At 39.0% G+C, this 17,191-nt stretch overlaps 1 long non-coding RNA gene across 2 annotated transcripts in view; it reads right to left on the minus strand.

Moving 5' to 3' along the window:
* Nucleotides 1-235: 235 nt before the first annotated feature.
* The window catches only part of LOC113834421, a 59,592-nt gene continuing 42,636 nt past the window's right edge, over nt 236-17,191 (minus strand). For both annotated transcript variants that reach the window (XR_004768296.1, XR_003482935.2), the window contains exon 2: nt 236-3,416. This is a non-coding gene — a long non-coding RNA (uncharacterized LOC113834421). The remainder of the gene's footprint in view (nt 3,417-17,191) is intronic.

A 17,191-nucleotide genomic window follows, 5' to 3' on the forward strand; every position in this document is an offset into this window, starting at 1 on the left:
CAAATAGACTCCAAGACTGATGAACTTAGAAGAGATCTTAAAAGGAGATGTTGGTTTTCTGCTCTGGGATCACAGACACCTAAAATTCTGTGGTAAAAGGCAGTCATATAACTTATCTGTTTCAAATATTTCAAGAGCACAATTGAAATTAGATCTTTATCTACAACACTGTTGAAAATAATGGACATTTCTTGACATTTTGATTTTTACTAAAATTGAGAAGAACCAACATGGATTATAGCAGTATGTTTTATTGAATACTCTTCACCAAATTGCTGCACACTTTCTATACTACATTATATTTAATATTTGAATAACAAATAGATTATCTATGATTCCTTATGACAGAAACAAAACAAAAATTTTAAAGAACTGTTACCACCACTCTTGATCAACATATTAGAGACTAACCACATGGAGCCAAGAAACCCTATCCTTCCATGTTCTAACTGACAGTTATATATGTTTGTATTAATAAAAACAAGGAAATATACTATTACTTAATAAGTATGCCTTACTTGAGTTTTGATTTTTTTCCAACTGGTGGTTTTCAACTGGGATGATTTTGCCTCCTAGGGGACATTTGACTGTGCCTACATAATATTTGGTTGTTGCTAATGAGAGAATGCTAATAGCATCAAGTGGGTAGAAGCCTAGGAGGCTGCTAAAGCCCTACTGCAAACAGGATCGCCTCCCATGACAAATTATCTGGCACAAGCTGCCTACAGTGCCATGCTGAGACATCCTGCTCTAGACAGGAGAGTGGGAAGAACAAAACAGCTTTGTGATAAAAATGCTAAGATCCATTGGTCACTCGAAATCATGAAACATAAAATAGCTAGTAACTGTTGGACACATGAGTCTCTGATGTAGAAAAGAGAAAAAAAAAAAAACACTTCTTCCCCTTTGACCTCACCTTATTTTTTTTTGCATTGTCTGTGCATCCATAACTCTGTGGTCTCATAATTCAAAAGCAACAGAGTCAGCTAGAGTGTTTCAAAAACATGATCTCCAAAAGCAAACTCCAGAGCTTGATTCATTAGGCCTGTGGGTCCCAGTGATGCTGCCCTAGGCCCACAGCTGCTCAAGTAGCAATACAAATCACATGCCCTTCTGGAGGTTTCTCCCTTTATCCTCAAGAGACCACTACCTCTGCCTCAGGGCACAGTTCGGTGACCCCCAACCCCCGAATGTGGCATACATACTGTTGTAGATCCATTATGTAGCCAGCAATTAAAAGGGCTGAGAGCCACTTTTGAAACTTTTAACACATTGTGAGGAGAAATGAAATCTAATATCACACTCTGGGGGGGGAAAAAGATTCTCTTCTTCTATTTTTCCAAAAATCCTTTTAATACTTTTTTTTTCCTTTTTCTTTAACAATTTAGAAGATACAAACTCGTTTAAAAAAAAAAACAAAGTCTGAAAATCATATGCCTTCTAAAATAGTGATTAGCAGCATTTAAACATCTATACTGTGTGTGAGGGTGTATTTGAATGTATGTGTATATGCGTGTTGTGCATACATGTGTGCATTTGTATACACATATGTGCATATGTGTACCCATATGTGTGTGCATGCATGTGTGTGTGTATGTGACTTCCATTCCCTTTTCCATCATGAGGCCCTCCCTGCCTCCTGCCCCCTGCAGCCCTTCCTACTTTCCTCTGAATACATACATTGCTGATATACTTAACTTTCTCTTTCTTTCCAAGCCCCCCAAAGACCTAGACCAACCATCTCCTTTTGCTAAAATTAAGTCTTGAATAATTTGCATAAATTATCATCTCTTATCACATATTTTGACTTAAATTCATTTTTCATTGGGATGTAGAGTGTCTTCTTTCAGCCACACCCAAATTTGTTCTTTAGTGCCACGGGTAATCATGTGGGTGATTTTTGAGTGTGGTTAAATTATCTTGAGTTATAGCTGGTTATAACTCATCTTTGCCTCTGAAGGAAGTAGAGCTTCAACTATCTCTCAAACACTGGTTGGCAGATCACTTTGCCAACAGCAAAGGCTTTGCCACAGCCTTTCAGCTACTGCCCATGCCAAGGCTGGGCTTGGTTTGACTATTGGCCATTGGGTTAGGAGAAACTGAACACCATTAACACAAGTATCACTAATGATCTGGCTGCAGGTTCCACTTGAGTAGAAATCATGGATAGACAGGGAACCCCTCAAATGCTCAGCTATAGCAGCCTTTGTTCCCCCTCAGTGTTTGGCAGTGTGGGTGGCAGCAAAAGTTATGTAAAACCAGTGGGCCTCGGTACCCATTAGTGTTATAGTCTTCCTGCAACCTCATTTATTAGGACCCTTGGCCCTTCTCAGTGCCCAATATTACAGCTGTCAGGGTTGAGGGTCTCAGAGACCAGGCTGAGAGCTGTTGCTACTCTCTGGAGGGGCTACAGGTTCTTTCCTTTGGTTTCTGTAGCATTTTGTCTGTTCTCCACTTTTGTTCATCATGTATCTTCTTCTATGACCCTTCTTCCTGGCCCTCTGCTCTAACCTGCTTAGTTGCTCCTTCAGTTGTCAGTGCTGTCTGTCAGGAAAACTGTGGGTGACTGCCTTTGTCAGGACAGCTTTCAGGAGCTGGAACAGGGAGCTGAATAATGTCAGTGCTGTGACCATCCAGACAGCAGACATCTCTTCCCACCAGAGGCCGGATCCTGGTAGGTGGATGGGATCCTCAGGCAAAATCAGTAGGTGGTCAGTGGCAGCAGGTGCCACACTAGAGCTGCCAAGTGGACTTAGGTCCGTGGGTGCAGCACTGGGCTGGCCTGAGGCCTGTGCTGACTGCAGCAGTCAAATAAGGCACTTCTTCAGCAGTCAAGAGGAGACTGGCAGTGCTCTGCACTGGAAAGAGAGTAACAGGGATCCATGAAGGTCCTGCATGACATTGGAAAACAGATACCAGTTATTGGATATGCTCTAAAAGCAACCAAACCCGAATCACCTATCAAGAACCAGTTGCAGATACTCTGTACTCAGAAACCAGAGGCACAGGACTCACAAATGTACACTTAAGCTGTTCCGGAGTCTGGGCATCAGAGATCAGAAACATGGAAATATCAGGCCTTCAGGGACACCAAAGACATGTCTGGTTCTAGTAAGACCCTCATCTGATGCCCATGGAATCTTCAGCTGTCAAACCACTAGATGGTACACGAGGCACCCACAGGATTGGGTCTGCTGTACTCTCTGGGTCTTCAGCTTCAAGCTTGTCAGAGGTTGTAGGGTTTTCTTTAGCTGTAGATAGTCGTCTGGACTTTGGGAGGCACTCCTTCTGGTTGTGTCCTGATCAACAGCAGCTCCAGATGAGCACTGTTGTTTGGACCCACTCACAGAGACAACTTTCTTCCATCCCCATCTCTCATGCTGTCCTTTTTTGTCGTATCAGTGCAGCTTGCACTACTGAAAATAAACAAGAAAAGACCATCGAAGAGAAATTTTTTGTTGGATCTGAAGTTATGACACTAGGAGAATTAGCACTGATAGCATCTTCCTTCCAGTTCATTGACAGAAACGACCCAGCCTGCTTAATAGCCCAAAGGATGCATGTTTGCACAAACCAATCACAGCCTTTTGTTTTAGATCAACCATAGTCATGAAGGCTCGCATCCTGGACCAATCACATCCTCTGCCCTTCACACCAATCACTGTAGTTCTTCCATCAGGGGGTGTGCTCCCCTTCTGATCCAGGTGTATAGTGTTCACTGCTGCTTGTGTTGGCTTTGGGGATAGGAGCTGATCAGGGTACCTCCCCCTTCAGCCACCTTTCTTACAGCTGCAGTAAAGAAAATAACAAGCCCCATAAGGAGACTCTGTCTGTGAATTGTGACCCTCCTTCGAACAGACTGCATTGCCCAGATCCCAGAAGAACATCAGACATCTTTCTCACTTGCCCAGAGAAATTTATAGGATCGAACCAGCAGAGCACAAGGACAGCAGAGAATTACCTTAATAGTGTGGACACCCTAACGAGATGCGCCCCTTCTTCCTAATACTCAGTCATCTCTCCTTTCCTCTCCCACCATTAGTGAATCAGAGACCAGCTGACTGCAGGCCCCTTCTGTGGGCCAGTCACTAATTATTTGGCATGAAATCTCACCTTCCTCTGAGAACTGCAAGAAAGGGCAGGACAGCTGGAGAAGAGCACTTCTAAAGGACTCACAAGTGGGTTTCTAGCACCCACATCTCAGCTACACACTGCCTGTGACTCCAGTTCCAGGGGTACCAACTAGCCTGGTCTCTGAGTGAGACCTACACTCACTTGCAAGTATACACACACACACACACACACACACACACATCTTTAAATAAAAAAAGGGCATCAACTCTGTCTCATCAGAGTCTCCCATGTCATTCTACTGCCTGTCTGTCTGACTGTAGATCCAAGGAATTAGTAGTTCTTCTAATAAGTCTCTTACCCAAAAGTACAATCTGCCTCCGTGCTACCATTGAACCCCAAACTTAAAACCTTTTGGTTTATGATTCCAGCATTCTGGTACAAAGTGTATCAAACAACCTTGGCTGGGGCTGTAACTTCAGGAGCCAGAGCAATCAGCAGCAATCTCCTGTGTGGATGATTCGAAGCATTGGTGGAGTGTTCCAGACAAATATACTGGCAAAACGGGAACCTGACTGGCTGTTACATTGATGGTCCTCTTGTTCAAGGCAGCTTCAGGAGCAAGAGAATGTCCAATAGCTACTAATTAGGGACACAAATCACCTGATCCCCAGCATCGCTGTCTATTTAAGAGAAAACGAGCTCTAAAAGGACGGTTTCTAATGTAAACCTACAGAATTCTGCATTCATAGCTGCCCAGTGCCCAGGTACAGATGATGGTCCTAGCTTGTCTACAACGAGACAATTAAAAGTTACTTTAGTGCTGCGTACTTGCTCTGCCTTCTTTGGACCTCAGTGACTGCTCGGAGGACAAGCTCAGACAAGATTTCCAGGGGATGAAAGTTCACAGAGATTAGCATTTGGACATTGATGTAAAACCACTAACCTCCCATCTACGAGCCAATCAGACCCGGCCAGCCCAACCAGCCACACATACAGAGTCTAGAGCCAATAGGAGCCCAGACAAGTGAGCCCAGACTTAGGTTTGTTTCCTAAGCTCAAACTTTGAGTGAAAAATAAGTGGTCACTGTACTTAAGATGTTTTGTTCAGTGTCAAAAGCTAACTATTAAGCACACTTTAACCAGCTGCCACTGTTTATTTGGACACTGCTTTATTCCAGGGAGATTTGAGAAAGGTCTTTCTCCTGGTCCACTTTTTTCTTTATGAAAACTCATGACAACTTCTTTCAAAAAAAACAAAAACAAAAAACAAAAACAAAAGCCTTAGTTGAATTCAAATGTTCTGTGCTATATTTTCTCCTTTTTAATCTAAGTAAAAAGCAAATCCTTGAGTACACAGTTGGTTCAATAAGAAATAGAAACAATAACGATTTTATCTGTTGAAAATTGTATTGATAATGATGAAAAAAATCCCCCACCAAAAAAAAAAAAATGGAGATTTCACTGGTGAGTCCTTTCAGTGTCTCAGAAAGAAGTGGATTTTCAAAAGCTGACCCAGAGAGCAGGGCAGAGGAAAGTGCCCCAAATTGTTTCACAGGCTGCCGAGAACGTGATGCCAGCAAGTGATCAAAACATTAGAATATAGAAAGATTATAAACCAACTGCCCATCTTGGCATGAAAACAATTCAGTGTCAAATACAAGGGAAATATGTTTCTCCTCTTCCACAAGGGATAAACTCTGAGTTTGGGCTTAATGTCGACTTCATTCACTGTGCAGTTTCTCCAGCCATAAAGTTAGTTTACCATCCAAAATGATCATAACATTATGAATGAAAGAATAAAAATATTGTGATGAATCAGATACAGACAAAACTTTATAAACTCTAGTAGCCACTCAGTTTAAAACTCCAAGCAAAGTAGAAGCAGAAAGTTGTAAGCTCCAAAATAAACCACCTATAAACACATGAAAAAGAGCCACAGTGGACTTCAACCTTAATTGCAAAATAGTGAAAATTTTCTCTGAATCAAGGTAAAAACCAGATACTGATATTACCATGTCTTCTCAATGTTATGCTAGAGGACGGAGCTGGGACACTAAAGCAAGAAGAGGTGACATGAGTCTAAAAGTTTGCAAAACATAAACAATGTCTTCACTGACTTATTTCTATATCTGGAAGTTACACTAAAATCTTACTTGAATATTGTGAATCCAGGTCCCTAGCTATGAGATCACTTTATAAAAACATTTTTATGTGCCAAAAATATTGTTTCAAAAAACATTTTATATATCATCTATAATATATATACATACACTATATTTTTTAAAAATATACCATCTTCATTGACTGGAAGACTCAAGATTGTGTATATTGAATCCCCCAAAATTGATCTTTAGCGTCATTGCAATTTGAACTGAAGTCTTGACAGACGTTTTTTGTGCTAGTTCTCCAGTTGGTTCTAAAAGTAATCGGGAATTCAAAGGACTAAGAATCACAAAGGCAATTAAAGAACACATGTGTTTAAGAATTATGCTGCTACATGTCAGAAATAATAATAAAGCTGAATAATAAAAACAATATAGCCCAGAGTAGATCACACAAAAATAGCAGCAGAATTGGAGAAAACACCGACTTTTGACCCTACACACACGTAAGTGAAGGTAAAATTACTGCTACAGTAAAACAAACTCAGCAAAATAAATGGTGCTTAGTGGATTCTCCACCTAGAAAATAAATGCTAAAGCCTGCCTCGTACAGCACACAAAATTCAAATCAGATGACTCAGAGAACTTAATATAAAAGTGAATGGCACAGCTTCAAGGAAACAACATGCAAACAATTTTGTGGTCCAGAAGTAGACAGACTTACTTTTTTTAAGAAAATTAACTTTGAGAAGGACTTAATTCTGAAGGAAAAGCTTGGTAACTTTGTGTGGCATTAAATTTAAAGTATTTTTAGGAGAAATACTTGAAAGTATTTGTAGTGTGTGTGTTAAAGAGCACTTGTCTGAAAAAATGTAGTAAGTTCTTATAATTAAAGAAAACAAAAAAACTATGTTAAAAAAGACTAGAAACTGAAACACACACACACACACACACACACACACACACACACACACACATGTGAATTTTCAGGATGTGTAGTCACCTTATAATTACTTCCAGTAAAGAGTAAATAATCACCAGTGAGCAACTACTACACAAGAACAAGAATGGCTGACTTGAAAAAGATTCACAGCATGGTCTTTGTCGAATTCTCCATGGCTTGGTCCTGGAAATTTGACTCAGGCAGTGAGGAAATGAAGAAATGACATGTTCAGAAAAGATCCATGTACAGAAAAGCTAAAATTGGGTGGGTTATGCTCACTTTGATGGAGGGGCACCAATCACACAAAAGGAGAAGCTTAGCATGGCTTCTTACATATAGGAACGGGAAAGAGGTTAGCTGGTCTAGGTAAGGAGGGAGGTCCCTAGGGGAGCAGCCTCAGGCTTCAAGCATACAGGAAGAAGCATCAGCAGTTGCTATGCTTTTTGCATGCTGCCAAGATTCACACTTGGCAGAGAAAGACTTTGCCTTCCCTCTGAGCTTCTTCAAACAATGCACATTCACACATGATTTTCTCAGCTCCCACAGGTACTACCAAGTGTTCTGTTGCCACTGGAATTCGAAAGCATTGCTGATTTTAAATGTACTCTGGTCAAATACTGGGTACTGAAAATTCCATAAAGTATTTCGTATAACCCATTATTTCACTCCTAGATGTTAAGCCAAAATATATGCTAATATATATACACCAAGTAACTTGCAAAAATTTTGTGAACTATAACTACTAAAATATTGTTTTATTATTTAACATGTATGATTTAGTGCCTATGTATATGTATGTGTATCACATATCATTTTAGTGCCTGTGGAAGCTGGAAGAGGATGTCGGATGCTCTGAAATTTTGGTTACAGATGGTTGTGAGCTACCTGATGTGGGTTCTGGGAATCAAACTCAAGTCCTCTGCAAAAGAATCAAGTGCTCTTAACCAACAGGCCATCTCTTCATCCTCTAGAAAGAAAATTAATACTCTAAAGATAAACCACCCAAACTTATTTAACATGAAAAATAAACTGTGATTCTCTATTGTTTCATACATTGTACATAAATTACAGACAAATATGTGCAATAAAAAAGGAGTCAAAATATGATTCTAATTATAGTTATAGAGTGTACAAGACCAAGAAAGCCAGAGGGGAACTGTAGCAGTCAGGAAAGCAAAGTCTAGAGGTTCACAAGTTCTAGGCTCACCTTAGCTTCACAATGAAACAATATCTCAAAACTCAGAAAAAGGAGAAGAAAGGCATGAAAGAAGGGAGCTCAAAAGCAAACAACACTAATATTTATAATGAGCAAGTTAAGGTTTATAGTAATAGGAAGAGCAAAGAAAGTTTCAAGAATATTCAAAGTATTCCTTACTACAGATGTATGCAAAAGTACATAGACCTTATGAAGACACTTCTCCACAATTTAAGGGTTTTCTGTTGTTTTTGAAATTGGATTTAGTTACATTTATCCCTTCTCTTTCCTCCCTCTAAACTCTCCAATGTAACCTCCGCACCTTCAAAGTCAAGACCTCTTTTCACATCAATTGTTATCGCATGGTATATTTTATGTTTTAATAAAGAAATGATAAAATGAACAAAATCAGAACAAAACCTGACAAGAGGTGTCTTTTCTTTTCTTTTTGAGATAAGATTTCTCTGTAGCTTTGGAGCCTGTCCTGGAACTCGCTCTGTAGACCAGGCTGGCCTCAAACTCACAGAGATCCACCATCCTCTGCCTCCCCAGTGCTTGGATTAAAGGTGTGAGTCACCTACTGCCTGGCTAAAAGGCGTATTTTCCTTCTTTTCTAGTCAGCTATTATTCTCTTTCTCACCAACTTGTCTTTGTTTCCTCAAGTCTATTCCTTTTCTTACATTCAAATACCCAAATGAACATTTTCTTTTTTTTATTAGTTCAAATTAGAAAAAAGCTTGTTTCACATGTCAATCCTTTCTCCCTCTCCCTCCCCTCACCCACACCCCTCCTACGCCCCACCCCATCCACACTCCACTCCCCAGGCAGGGTAGGGCCCTCCACAGGGGCTCCACAAAGTCCACCACATCATCCTGGGCTGGGCATAGGCCCTTCCCCATGTGTCCAGGGCAAGAGTGCATCCCTTCATGTGGGATGGGCTCTCAAAGTCCCTTCTTACACCAGGGAAAAATACTAATCCACCACCTGGGGCCCCCTAGAGTGCAGAGGCCCAAATGAACATTTTCTAAACAGACCTGTCTTCTACATTTTCTCCCTTCTTGCCATTTGGCAGAACTTCCTCATTTTTGTTGCCACTTAAAACACCTAATCTCCTTTGGCAATTTTTATCTCAGAACACAGCTCTTACCTGCTCTGCCAATTGATATCATAGGGTGTGATTATCTGTTCATGTGTCTGTCTTCCATTTAGGTGTGAATACCTGTGAATACCTTCAGATGAAGGCAGAGGTCTATTCATGTGACCCTGTCACTACCTCAACCCATGCCACATTGTAGAACTCAGTAACTTGTTGACCTCAAAACCATATAATCCATTTTGAATCTTTCCAAGTAGCCAGAGGGACAAAATTGAAAGAAGGTGAGATATCCTATTTCCTGAGGGCAAATCACTAGACTGTATGACTTCTTGAGATCTCTTCACTTTCTCAGAGCCCACAATTGAATGACTTGCTGATAACTTCATGGCTTTATTTAGTTACTCATGTGCCAGTTGATACAGCACCAAGTTTCTGTCATTCCTGATATTTTTCTTTCCTTTTCCTTTTCTAAAACATAATTAGTATATTCACATTTTTAAGTCTTTCCTAAGTTATTGTTTTCTCTTAATTAAAGAGTACAATTTTTAACTTTTAGACTTGAAGTTCTGTCTTCGTAATTTTATATCAGTGAATGAGATCCATTTTTGGACATAAAATTAATATCCCAAACAATAACTCTGCTAACACAAACTTGCTTATCTTGTATGTGATTTTTGGTACTGGTAATACACAGTGCTCGGTCATAGAATCACAAGCTAAAACAACAGAAGGTATTAGTTACAAAACAGATTAACTCGATCTTCTTGGACTCAGTAACAGAGATCTGGTGGAAGAAGACTTACCTCAGGAGAGGAAAGTTTAATTTAAACCAAAAAAAAAGAGAGAGGAAACTGGTAGATGTTTCTCTAGACAGTTCATCAAGTTTAACTATCTTTCTTCCACATTCTAATGTTCTAATGTCCAAAAAATATTTGTTACTGAATAGAATATGAATGTTGATAAATTCACTTGGTAGCATCTCATGTTTCAACCATATGGAAATTTAGGCTACACTCAAATGTTTGGTTTTCTAAAACATATTATTAAGATTTTCCTAATAACATAAAATTTAATCCCCCAGTTATTGTGCTCTTATAAACAAAGAAAAAGTTTCATCTGTTCAAAAGAGATATATGACTTCAAGTTCCTTACAACCCTCATTTCTCATTATAGCTCTATGACTGCTTGAATGAGAATGGCCCCAATAGGCTCATATGTTTTAGCACTTGGTTCCAAGTTGGTTGAACTGTTTGGGAAGGATTAGCAGGTATGACCAGGTAGGAGGATGGGCTTTGAGGTTTCAAAAGCCCATGCCACCATTTCCAATCTCTCTCTCTCTCTCTCTCTCTCTCTCTCTCTCTCTCTCTCTCTCTCTCTCTCTCTCATGAGATTTGAGTGCTTAGCTATCTATGTTCCTGCACCATGCATGCCTGCTGCCATGCTACTCACCATGACAGTCATGGACTGTAACCCTATGAACCTACAAGGCCCCTGGAAACTTTTTTTTCAATAAGTTGCCTTAGTGATGGACCTATAAGGACTCTGGAAACTATTTTTTGTAAGTTGCCTTGGTGATGGTTTCTCCTCTCAGCAACAGAACAGCAACTAAGACAAATCCAAATACGTGGTTTCCTTCCAGTTACATAACCTTTAAAAGGTACACAATGTTCAGTTTCTCCTCTCAATTCTGACTACAAGGGGCAAATTTCCATTCTTTTTGCTTCTAATTGGTCAAGTCTCCTTTCACAAGAGTGAAATTCATCAAGACTGAATCACAATTTGTGTTTCATCACTGGCTTCTTAAGTTAGGCAAGGTTTTATGTCAAGGAATAGACAAGAGTTCTGTGTCCATCCTTTCCCACACCTTGCCCTTTTATGACCTTTGTAACATCCTTTACCAGGTAGTTTTTCAGCTTCTGTGAGCCACTCTGGGAAATTAACCCAAGGGAAAAGTTGTGAGAACACTCATTTATAGCTGGTTGGTCAGAAGTACAGGTATTACACCCCCACACCTAGAACTGACAGCTAAAGTCTAAAGAACTCAGCCCTCAGTCTGTGGCACCTAATGTTAACTGGAGCCCACAGCATCACAATTGAATTGGGTCAAAAGATATTTGGCTGGCATTCACTGCTGAACTATGTTTGTTTGCTTATTGGCTTGTTTGTTTTGTTTATGAGCAAATTATCCCACAGTTCTATCACCAGAAATCCTCCATACTGATTGTGGTATAGGAGCAGAAAAATGCCAGACACTGATTTTTTTACAATAACCCAGCAAAAATAATTATAAGATTACATAGGAGTCAACCCTGATCCTATCTGTCTAAGATTATGCCGATACATTTTTATTTCCACATGTGGAGATTATTTCCACCAATAAAATATGACAGAAAACCAACCCGCACTCAAAATTGTGGTCTTCTTGGATTATTTTAACGATGGCTACAGAAAAGGGAGAGTTTTTCTTGATGTAGCCCCATGTAGGCAGGAGTTGGCAGAGCCAGCCTTTGACATAAGCTGAGGAGGCAGTGCTCTATTGTGGCTTGAAGAGTTTGCAGTGTTTTCTCCTGTTTCTTCCAAGGCACCTGTAATTCCCACATTGCTCACTCATTTGAGTTAAACTGAAATGTTATCTGCAAAGTATAACACTCCACATAAAACAATTTTCTAAAACAAGTTACCGTAGAAGGGTACATGTTGGCCAAACAGAAAAGATAGACTCTAGTGACTGGGAACAAGGCAGAGACAAATGTTCAGCAAGCTAGGACAGAGGGATTAGCTTACACAAAATAGAAAGGGGCCACAAAGCACAGCTAAGAAAGAGGGCACGCTGAACCAAGCAGGTGTTTAAAGTTTGTAAAAGGTAAGTCTAAAAAGCCACATGACTTTGGGTGTTTGCACTGAAATAACACAATCCAATCAGAAAGAAATCTGACAAAGTTTCCTGCCAAAACACAAATTTCAGAAGAAATCAACAAGAACATTTTGGCTGATTCTGAAAATGTTGCAGATAAAGAGATGTGCTGTTACAAAGAGCACATGAGGAAAATTCCCTGCAAAAGCTGTCTGGAGCTGGGGCTGTGGTGGCTCGTGCCTTTAATCCCAGTACTTGAGACGCAGAGGCTAGGCTTATCTCTGTGAGTTCAAGGCCAGCCTGTTCTATAGAGATAGTTCCAGGGCAGCTACAGAAGGTAGAGTGACTTAGAAGAGCTTCCATAGCAGCTCACATGCAGGACTTTCAATCCATCTAGAAGCAAGAACTCTGACTGTCCTCATGTTTGCTTCCATCTTAGATGGAATGAGTCAAAGATGGATCCCCTTCCTGTGTGGGCAACGAAGAAAGAAAAAATAACAAAATAATTGATACAACCCTTTAATTCTAACACTTTTCAAGGCAAATGACACAGGAATATCAATCTCTCTAATGATAAGAAAAACTAGGTCATCTAAAGCAACTTTCTTCCTTCATTAGAGAGAACCTGGGAAACAGGAAGAAAAAAAAGCAGCCTACAGGAAGCAGCTGGAGGAAGATATAAAATGTACTGCTCTCATCACTAGAAGAAAATTTTGAATGCTGTCAGTGGGAGCCTTGTACAACCGCACTTGGAAGGAGTCAAGTTGCACACCATGTGGGCAAGGCATAGATGGTCATTTTACAGTAACTACAGCATAGAAGGCTTTTCCTGCTCAGCCCTCCCAGCTTGGACTAGGAAGGGTAACAAACATTGATTAAAAGGATGAGTGAGGAGAGAGGGCTCTTGGTTTGCTTCAGTAGATCCTACCTTAGCTTAGTTTCTAGTAGTAACTAGTTCATGTGTCTATTTACAAAGAAACGTTTCTAAATGGAGTATCCTTCCACTTGCCTCTTTCTCAAGCCAAACACATCTGGCCTGCAGCACACCCCAGCTTGCAAGAGAAAAAAAAATGCTTAACAGCTAAGTCAAATTCAAAATTTCACTATTTCATAACCTGAGAAACTTCTAAATTGTTGATGTATTTTTTAAACTTAAAGTGAACCCTATTCTTTGTAATCACTACTGATGAACGGATTCATAGGAGCTCTGCTTTTCAAGGAGAAGTCAACTGAATTATACCAGTAAAGAAATGTTAAAGGGGAGGTGGAGAGCAATTGTAAAGTTGTTTTCTCATTAAACCCTATTAATTTTGCTTATTCAACATCCCTGTTAATATATTCCTAGTAATAGCAACAGTAGTAACAATAAGACGCCTTTATTTGTTCTGGGCATGTATCTTACCTATTCTTCATTGTAATCCTATTAGCTTAATAATGCAATTTCCACTTTAATGGAGGAGCAAAACGAGATGTTGAAGGTTAATCAACCGGTCTCTGTTACTCAGTGCCTCCCAAAATGTATTGATACATTTCTTTTAATTATATCATAGCAGACTAAGGCCCAATTGCAGAATTTATTTCATCCAACAGACACTGAGGTGAGACTATAGACATGAAAAAGAAGAAGGAGACAAGGGAAGTGCCCTAAGGACAACCTTGGCATGTCAGTCTACCCCATACTGCACAGACCACTGTGATGCAACAATAGACAAGGAGTAATTCACTACTGAACCCTGTCCACACAGTGTGCTGGCATCAGAACCCTCATGTCCAGTTCTTTCTGAAACACATCTGAATCACACCGTGAGTAGGCACATGACAATGTTCTCCAGTCACTATCGATCCACATTTAGAGAAAAGATGAAAGAAATAGTCTTCTACAGAAAGTCAAGAGCAAGTTTCAGGACACTGGCCCCCATATTTCTTGGGGTTTTTTCACCCTTTTTTTTCCTTTCAATTTCTTTTCAAAGGCACCAGAACTGCAAGTTATTAACACCAATATTCACTTGGCAGTCATCTGAAGTAACTCAACTATTTCAAATTTGATCTATGGGCTATTTAGGATCCAATAACTACCCAAAGTTTAGGAACCAGACACAAGCCATAAAGAAAGCATTCAGTGTGTCTCTTTTTGCCAAATTAGAAGTCTGCACCAAAATACACAAAAACTAGAAATGTTCAGTTGAGATATTTTCAGTACCACAGTAAATGTAACTATTTTACAAAATCATTAAAATAAATTTTCATTCCTTTAAAAGTTTTAATCCATTTTAAGTCACTACTGGGGTCAAGACCTTTATTGTCTGTTTTGTATTTCTCACATTGCTTGTTCACAATGACCCCCAGACATTCAGAATGCAAGTTCTCCATTAGCATTGCCCTTTACCAGAAACCTGTCTCTGTATAGTAAGGTTGTGGCAGTGAACTGAGTATCTGAAGTGTTTCTTATTCGACATAGTCATAGGCACAGCAATTCCAATGACAATAAAAAGATCTATGATTTAATAAAAGGCTATTATATTTTGCCTTTTATAACCCCTAAAGAATCATTTCTCTTAAAACCATGGGCATTGTCTAGGCAACCTCAAGAAAATTTAGAAAACTAGGCATTACTCCAGTTGAATTTCCTGAAACAACCTAGTGTCCCATCTATAAAAAATAAAACTGTCTACCTGTAGACATCCCAGATGCCAGCTACTCGAGTTCACTAGAGAAATAATTTAGTCTTCTGAAGAAAGCTCTAGGAACATTAAACTCAAGGTGAATCTGAAACGACTGTGTCACATTGAAACTGAAACCTCATTGATTGGTATCAGCCAACTTATAGATATGTGTGCCACTGGGGACCAGGACCTGCCTTCTGGCTTGTGTTACCTCTTGGGAGCAATATAAGAGCATTGCACCCAAGTGTGCTTTAGTTTATTGGAAATCTGAGTAAACACGAAAGATAAACTCCGGAAAATGTTATCATTTACTAATAAATATATGTTTGAAAAAGACTTAAGAGAATCTTGGGGGAAAGAACCAAAAAATTATAAATGCTTTTCTTTGGCTTCCTCATACCAGAGGTGGCAGGTCATAAATTCCATGGTGTATATTAGGAAAGGGAAGGGAGAAACATCACTTATGGTCCTCTTCTTGGAATTACTCAGCAAACAAAAAATACAGGGTGTTCTGGTTAGCAACCAAAAATGAAGAGGGAAAATAGTAAGCAAGTAGATTACTGTAGATGCTAGGGTTTTGTACTGGCTGGTTTCTGCATATTGATTAACTATTCATGCAACATTGAAGTTCGAATTTATTAGTGTGCAACATTTGCATCAGGAAAATCATCAAACTTCTTGGCTAGAAAACTATCTATTATATGATTATAAAAGTAATCCCTGCCCCATGATTAAGTTTTTCTTACTCCTACAATGAAAATAACAAATCCTGTGTAGCTCTGAAGCATGTAATAAATATTCAAGTTCAATAATTTATAAGACTTTATGGACAAATGATTATGTATAAGTGTAAACATAAGTGGAGAATACAATAATAAACCACATGTTATTTGACACCAAATTTAGTGTTTGATTTATCAGAATACCATTGTTTTAAACATGTATTTCGTCTCTGAGTTCTCTTTTCTGCTTCTTCTCACCCACATTCTTCATGATTTTCCATTTTGGAGCAAAGATATTCTCTCCCCGCTACAACAGAGATAGCAGAGTTGTGAGCATTTTCCCCTTTTTAAGAGGGTTGCTCATTGGATCATTGATCTCTTATTCAGTTATAAAACACCATTTCTAAGCAACAGTGTAGTTTAGCTTTCTATTTATACAATAGGGCAATCTCACTTAAGAATCTTTACTAAATAAATAATTTATCTGAGTGACAATAAATGGTTATGCATTTACTAGCTGGCTTATAATCTCCAGTTTGCTTCCTAAACTAGTTTCTGCCATAATTTAGAAGTGAATGAGTGAATTATGAACCATGTGAATTAATATTTTTTGTTTCACATTTGATTCTACCCTGATTTATATTTATATGTATTAGGAACACCTATAATTTAAAGGAAATTAGTATTTCATTATGTTTTCCATTTTCTTTAGATCCACAGTAATAACTGATACAAATATTTTCTAATTGCCATAAATACCAATAATGACATTGTACAACAAGGTCACATTGTGAACTTAACAAAGAATTTTACTACGCTGTTTGAATGTATTGGATACACAGGCAACAAAGATTTGCTAGGCACTTTTTATCTGATGACATCATGGGAGAAGACAGCACAAGAGCAGGAAGCACCAGCAAGAGCATCTCCCATTAAAACTTCAAAGCAGGAGACATGACTGCTGAGAGATTCAGGAAAACACCCTCAGTCAATAGACACCCCTCTGAAAAAGATGATGTTCCATTTGAACAATGAGTTACATGAATAAGCTGGGACTAAGCAACCAACCTTCCAGTCAAAGTAAGTTCTCACAATAGTAACTACTACCACAAATTACTAGTGTTCATGAAAACAACTAGGAAACTGGTTAGCATTTTCTTTGCTTTTTCTGGAAATCAAGCAGCAATTTTTTAAAATCTGCACATAGATAGAGAATAGAAATACTGTCATTAGAAAGAAAAGGAATAATTGGACCAATGAGATAACTTGAAGGGTAAAAACACTAGATGGGCAATCCTAACCAACTAAGTTCATCCCTGGGACTCATGAAGAAAGCATCCTCTGACAACACACATTCCATGGCACATACTCAACCACAGACATCTCATCATATGCACACATATCAAGGCACACATAATAGAAATAAAATAAAATAATAATTTTTAAAGGAGAGGAATAATTATTTGATTGTTCAAGTCAAACCACTGCTAATACAAGCAAGTCTTCAAGTTATATAATAAAACTATGGTAAATTAATTCAGT

This window comes from Cricetulus griseus, chromosome 2 (assembly GCF_003668045.3).
Source record: "Cricetulus griseus strain 17A/GY chromosome 2, alternate assembly CriGri-PICRH-1.0, whole genome shotgun sequence".
Lineage (NCBI taxonomy): Eukaryota > Metazoa > Chordata > Mammalia > Rodentia > Cricetidae > Cricetulus > Cricetulus griseus.